Here is a 7,692-nt window from a genome sequence, read left to right as displayed (position 1 = left end):
AACTCCTATATTCCATGCAATGATTGATAAAGGCCAGCATACTAAAAGCCTTCTTCACCACCCTATTCACATGAGTTTCTACCTTCAGGGAACGATGTACCGTTACTCCTAAATCTTTCTGCTCTTCTGTATTCCTCAATGCTCTCCCATTTACCACATATGTCCTATTCTGATTCTTCTTACCAAAATGAAGCACCTCACACTTATCAGCATTAAATTCCATCTGCCATTTTTCAACCCACTTTTCTAAGCAGCCCAAATCCCTCTGCAATCCTTGAAAACCTTCTTCATTATCCACTATTCCACCTATCTTAGTATCGTCTGCATATTTACTAATCCAATTCACCACCCCATCATCTAGATCATTAATGTATATATCGAACAACAATGGGCCCAATACAGATCCTTGAGGCACACCACTGGTCACCGGCCTCCAACCTGACAGACAATTATCCACTACCACTCTCTGGCCTCTCCCTTTCAGCCAATGTTCAATCCATTTGACTATCTTAAAATTTATACCTAAAGACTGCACCTTCCTAACTAACCTTCCATGTGGTACCTTATCGAAGGCCTTACTGAAGTCCATATAGACAACATCCACTGAGCTACCCTCATCCACATTCCTAGTCACCTCTTCAAAAAATTCAATCAGATTGGTCAAACATGACCTTCCTCCCACAAATCCATGTTGAGTGCTCCTGATCAGACCCTGTCTATCCAGATGTTTATAAGTACTATCTCTAAGAATTTTCTCCATTAATTTACCTACCACAGACGTCAAACTTACAGGCCGATAGTTGCCAGGCTTCCTCCTTGAACCCTTTTTAAATAACGGAACCACATGCGCAATGCGCCAATCCTCCGGCACTATCCCCATATCTAATGACATTTGGAAAATTACCGCCAGAGCCTCTGCTATTTCCTCCTTCACTTCTCTCAATGTCCTGGGGAAGATCCCGTCTGGTCCCGGAGACTTATCCACCTTTATATTCTTCAAAAGCCTTAAAACTACACCTTTTGTAATCTCTATATTCCCCATATTTACCCAATTTGCTTTTTTTATCCCACATCTCCCAATATCCTTCTCCTTAGTGAATACCGAAGAAAAGAAACTGTTCAATATCTCCCCCATTTCTCTAGGCTCCACACACAGTTTTCCACTCTGATTTTCTAAGGGACCAATTTTGTCTCTAGCTTTCCTCTTACCATTAACATATTTGTAGAACTCTTTTGGATTAGCTTTCACCCTGCTTGCCATAGTTTTCTCGTACCTTCTTTTAGCTTTCCTAATTCCTCTCTTAAGATTCCTCTTACATTCAATGTATCTTTCAAACATCTCCTTAACTCCATGCTTCTTATATCTAATGTACGCCTCCCTTTTTCTTCGAACCAAGTTTCCAATATTCCTTGAAAACCACGGCTCTCTCAAACCTTTTGCCCCTCCTTTTAACCTAACAGGAACATAAAGCTTTTGCACTCTCAAAATCTGATCTTTAAAAGACTTCCATCTCTCTACTACATCCTGCCCATAAAACAAATTGTCCCAATGCACACCCTGCAAGTCCTTTCGCATCTCCTCAAATCTAGCTTTTCCCCAATCAAAAACCTCAATCCTTGGCCCTGATTTCTCTCTTTCCATAATGACATTGAAGCTGATGGCATTATGATCACTGGACCCGAAGTGCTCGCCAACACTAACCTCCGTCACTTGACCCATCCCATTTGCCAACAGTAGATCTAACACTGCTCCTTCTCTGGGCGGCACCTCTACATATTGTTGTAAAAAACTATCTTGCACACATTTCACAAACTCTAACCCATCCAGTCCATAAAGTACAAACAAAATTCATTATGATAGCCTTAGCGATAGCAAAAAAATGTATAATGTCAACAATATGAGTATGTGGAAATGAATAAATATATTCCATTGGAAAAAATAACACAATTTAAAAAATAAAGTCATAATGTTTGAACAAATTTGGGAGCCATATCAGAGAGACCTCCATCCCATAGAATGAGAATGATAAGAAGACAAAATAACTAGATTCAATGTGTAATAAATAGATGATTCATTCTTCTTGTTTATTTTCCTTTGTGTGAAGATATTGTTTTCTGGTTTTATTGTATATGTTGAATATGGGTTTTGGAGGAGGTGGGTACAGGGGAGGGAGGGAAAGGTGAAAAAAAGGGAGAAAACACCACTGTGTAAATTTAATGAGAAATGTTTGTACATATTTTAATTGATACAGTTCATAGTGTGAAAAATAAAAAATTATTTTAAAAAAATTCCCCCCCTTGCTATCTGGCCCATCCTATCGCCCCTCCCTGATCTCCATTTACAGGACCTCTTCTATCCTACTGGATCTCAACCATCCCTTTGCCTCCACAAATGCTGCTTGACCCATCGAGTATCTTATTTCTTACATTATGTAAATTCCAATACCAAATCAAACTAGACTCATCACCTTCAATAAAAATGGAAAAATAGTTAATTTCTTTGCAAATGCTGCAAAAAAAGCAGAAGCAGTATTAAGAAAATAGAGTAATTGAACAAATACTTTGTAGTCACAGAAGACAAAAAACAAAAACCCTCCTGGACATACTAGAGGGTCAGTGCAAATCACGTTTCTTTAAAAATGCTGAATGGATAATGAATACTTATTCTACCAAAATGCTATACATTTCAGAACAGTTCCTGCATGTGTTGGTGGTGTTCCTTGTACACTGATGCTATGACCCTCATCATAGAAACATAGAAGATAGGAGCAGGAGTAGGTCATTCGACCCTTCGAGCCTGCTCCGCCATTCAACGAGATCATGGCTGATCTTAAAGTTCAGTACCCCGTCCCTGTCTTCTCTCCGTAACCTTTAATACCCTTATACTGAAGAAATAGATCTAATTCCCTCTTAAATATATTTAATGAACCTGCCTCTACTGCCCTCTGTGGCAATGAATTCCACAGATTCACCACCCTCTGGGTAAGAAATTCCTCCTCATCTCGGTCCTAAATGGTTTGCCTATTATCCTCAAATCATGGCCCCGGGTTCTGGATTTTCCCATCATTGGAAACATCCCATCTGCATCCATTCTGTCCAGACCTGCCAGAATTTTATAGGTCTCTATGAGATCCCCTCTCAATCTTCTAAACTCCAGTGAGTACAATCCCAATTTGTGCAATCTTTCCTCATAAGTCATTCCTGCCATTCCAGGTATCAGCCTGGTGAATCACCTCTGCACTCCCTCCATTGCAAGAACATCCTTCCTTAGATAAGGTGACCAAAACTGCACACAATACTCCAGGTGGGGTCTCACCAAGGCCCTGTACAGCTGCAGTAAGGTATCCTTGTTCCTATACTCAAACCCTCTTGATATGAAGGCCAACATACCATTTGCCTTTTTAACCGCCTGCTGTACCTGCATGCTCGCCTTCAGAGACGGATGTACAAGTCATGAGGACTATCTTCTTAGTTTAATCGTCATGTTTAATTTCTGTAAGTTTCCATTAGGCATCTTCTTGTACATCAGTTTTGTCATCCCAGGATCAATCTAATAAATGTTTGTCACACTCACTCCATGACAAGAATAGCCTTTATCCTTCCAAAGACAACCAAAATGACACACAAACCCCAAATGCAGGCAATCACATTCCTGTACTCAAGCCTTGCAACAAAGGCCAACATAATGTTTGTTTAGCCAACTATTTGCTTTCTGCAATTTGTATATGGACATGTCTAGAATTTCTTGCAACTTTTCTCCCCAATCCATCACCATTCAGATGAAAAAAAAATTAAGAATTTGGATTCATGTCAGTTCACATAAAAACTATATCTACAATACACTTGCCCATCCATAAAATGTCTAAATCACATTGAAGTCTGCATCTTGCTCACATCCATGTTATATTTGGATCCCTCATCTCTAATCACTGATGAGTGCCTGGGCCTTGACAATTCACAATATTTATCATTACAGTACCCCACGCAACACTGACCCAGAAAAGGATCTATTCATTTCTACCCCCATTTCCTAACTATAATTCATATAACAATTACAGCACGGAAACAGGCCATTAGGCCCTTCTAGTCCGCACCGAACCAAATACCCCCCCTCTAGTCCCACCTCCCTGCACAATGCCCATAACCCTCCATCTTCTTCTCATCCATAGACCTGTCCAACCTTTTCTTAAATAATACAATTGACTCCGCCGCCACTATTTCTCCCGGAAGCTCATTCCACACGGCTGCCACTCTCTGAGTAAAGAAGTTCCCCCTCATGTTACCTCTAAACCTCTGCCCCTTAATTCTTATATATCAGTATATTACCTGGAAGCATTTCTGTTCAATTATATGGTGTCTTCAAGAGACTGTACCAGGGATATAGTGTACAAATTTTGATCTTATCTTAAAGGAAGTGTATGGTTATTAGAGTGCTGCAAAGATTCACTAGCAGGTTCCTTGAGTAGTGGTCTGCCATATGAAGAGAGATTGAGTGGGTTAGTGATAAATGAAAGGTAAAGTCATTGGAAAAAAAAGTTTGTAGGGAACTCAGAGAAAATGCAAGGATTTGTTTCCCCACCCCCCACCCGGCTAAGTAGTAGGAGTCAGTCCTACATCGAATGGACCATTTGGATCTGAAGGAAGGAGCATTAACTTCACCCAGAGAATGATGAATTTTGACATTATCTACTCTAAAGGTTCTGGAGGTACAGTTATGGATTGCAATCAAACTAGCGTTGTTAAGATCTAGGGAGTGAGTAGGAAAATGGTATTGAAGTGGACAAGCAGTTATGATTTAGTTCAATGGCAGATCCTACTCAAGAGGTTGATTGTCGCACTTCAGCTCCTATAGTTTTTTTAAATTATTTTTTTTAGATAAAATTGATCCAATAGAGCTCCTATACTTAACATGTTGGGGGATTTCTAAATAGCTGAACACTTTGCACTAATATGCAAGAATATATCCTGAACAGAAAACCGTCATTATGCAGTTCTTACAGTGGGATATTGAATTGTAGTGCCTTCCTCTTGAGTAAGAGAATAGTTTTGAAATGTACCATTTAAGATATGCGAGAAAATAGAACATTTCACCAGCGAAATGCTTAATGATATGCAAATTGACAGTTAATGTTAAATTGATGTTTGGCCCAGAATTGTGGGAAAACAATGACACTAAATATGTCTACGGCAAGGTAGAGATACCCAATGAGTAGAAAATTAATAGAAATTACTGAATCATTTGCATCAGTGCACCATTAGGCTCATAGACACAAACTTACCATTAAGTACCTCATAAATTTCAAGAAAGTCAGGCATATCAAAGTTTCTATATGAAATAAATTAACTGCATAAACATGAAGCTAGTGATTAATGAAATCTAATCCCATGAACAGCCAGACTTTTACAACCATTCTGGAGTGTTCCAATAAATGCAAGCAGACTTTCTCCACTGCAGTTAGGTGAGACAAGGACAAGAGGACATGGATGAAGGATGGTTAGGGGAACCTTCACTCAGAGAATGGAGAAAGGGTGGAATGAGTTGCTAGCTGAAGCGAATAACCTATAGAAAATATTGTATAGGTTAGTGGATGGTAGAGCTATGGTCTGGGTGCAAATCAATGGGACTAGGCAGTTTGGCATTAACTAGATGGCTGAAAGGTCCCTTAATGTGCTATAGTGCTCTATGGAATTTCGTGGTTTTTGAAAGAAAATTATTCCTGGATGTGACTAAGATTTTTTTGTAAAAATAAAGCTTTTTCTTTGACTTGTTTTCCTTTCCTAGACCAAAATCCCTCATTCTGGGTAATTTAATTGATTTCCTTTTCACTCTAACTCTTTGTATTTACATCATATTTAAATAGATGACTATTGGCTTCATTTGTGGAAAGAGAAACATTCCACCTTGAAGACCCTGTCAGAACTGGGGAAGAAGCATATTGGGTTTAAGTTGTAGACAGGGTAGAGGAAGGATGATAGACCAAAGTCAATATCTCTCATAGGACAAATCCAAGGTTTCCACGGTGATCAACATTTTATCAAGCTACCTGATTGATTGGTTAATTAGGGCAGTAAGAGAGAGAGATGGGGGGGGGGGGTGGGACTGCATCATGGGTTGGTATGGGGACACCAATACAGGTATACATCGCTTTAGCTGTGTAGCTAGAGCCAACAACGACAGACTTGAAAGTTATTATCGTAGCATAGGAATTCAGATGTTTCAACATGGATACCACTGCCTTGCTTTACCCTCTGGGATTTGTCAGCATTTCATGGGACTTCATTGAACCAGTACATTACAGCCATCAGTACCCTGGCCCTGTAGGAGCTTGTTTCTTGATCCAGTTTGCAGAATTTTCAGTATCTTTTGTCTCCACTGCAATTGGTCACCTTGGATACTCCAACTTCCAAACCCTTAGCCTCTCCCATCAAGAATTACAGATCATAGGAAATCAGAGTGGGAGTCGGCCATCTGGCCTATTGATCCTGCTCCACCATTCAGCTGATCGGACCATGGACTCAGTTCCACTACCTGCCTTTTTCCTCACAACCTTTAATTGCCCTACTTCACAAAAATCTATCCGACTGAGTATTAAATATATTTAGCAAGGCACCCTCTACTGCTTCCTTGTGCCGAGAATTCCTCAGATTCTGCACCCTGAGAAAAGCAGTTCCTCCTCGTCTTCACCCCACGTCCATTCAGAAGTGGGCACACCATTCACTTGCAAGTTCAGCTTCAAGTCATGCACCATCCTGACTTGGTAATACAAAATTTAAAAAAGATACATAACACCATTTTGCTCGTGCGCCTGCCTACGCTCTGCTCGTGCGCCTGCCTACGCTCTGCTCGTGCGCCTGCCTACGCTCTGCTCGTGCGCCTGCCTACGCTCTGCTCGTGCGCCTGCCTACGCTCTGCTCGTGCGCCTGCCTACGCTCTGCTCGTGCGCCTGCCTACGCTCTGCTCGTGCGCCTGCCTACGCTCTGCTCGTGCGCCTGCCTACGCTCTGCTCGTGCGCCTGCCTACGCTCTGCTCGTGCGCCTGCCTACGCTCTGCTCGTGCGCCTGCCTACGCTCTGCTCGTGCGCCTGCCTACGCTCTGCTCGTGCGCCTGCCTACGCTCTGCTCGTGCGCCTGCCTACGCTCTGCTCGTGCGCCTGCCTACGCTCTGCTCGTGCGCCTGCCTACGCTCTGCTCGTGCGCCTGCCTACGCTCTGCTCGTATGATGAAAGATAACATTGGTTATCTTTGATATACAAATTGCATGGTTTGGCCTGCTGAGTTTCTCCAGCGTCGTATTTTTACTTCATTCATCGAATCCGCAGACTTTCATATTTTACGCTTGGAAAAACAACCGCTGGCCACTCATCATCGTTGTCCAAATCCTCAAAACTCCTCACCCAACACTGTGGGTGTATCTTTACCTGAAGGGCTAGTGGTTCAAAATGTGGCTCACCATCACCTTCTGAAAAGCAGAACTGGATTCAAAACAACTCATTCTAGACTGCAAGGGATGAACTGCAAAGAACACACTGATTTCAGATCATAACGCTCCTAAGTACATTAAGGGAATCGTGAATAATTTGAAATTTATTCATCTTGCGGTACTTCCTATATTCACTTCATTCCTGTCCTCGAGTTGACCTTGCAATGCAAACCAACACTTGCTGCTTGCGATACCCACCTCATCACACATGC

The sequence above is a fragment of the Narcine bancroftii genome, chromosome 3 (genome assembly GCF_036971445.1).
Source record: "Narcine bancroftii isolate sNarBan1 chromosome 3, sNarBan1.hap1, whole genome shotgun sequence".
Taxonomy (NCBI): domain Eukaryota; kingdom Metazoa; phylum Chordata; class Chondrichthyes; order Torpediniformes; family Narcinidae; genus Narcine; species Narcine bancroftii.
This window is presented reverse-complemented; position numbering follows the sequence as displayed.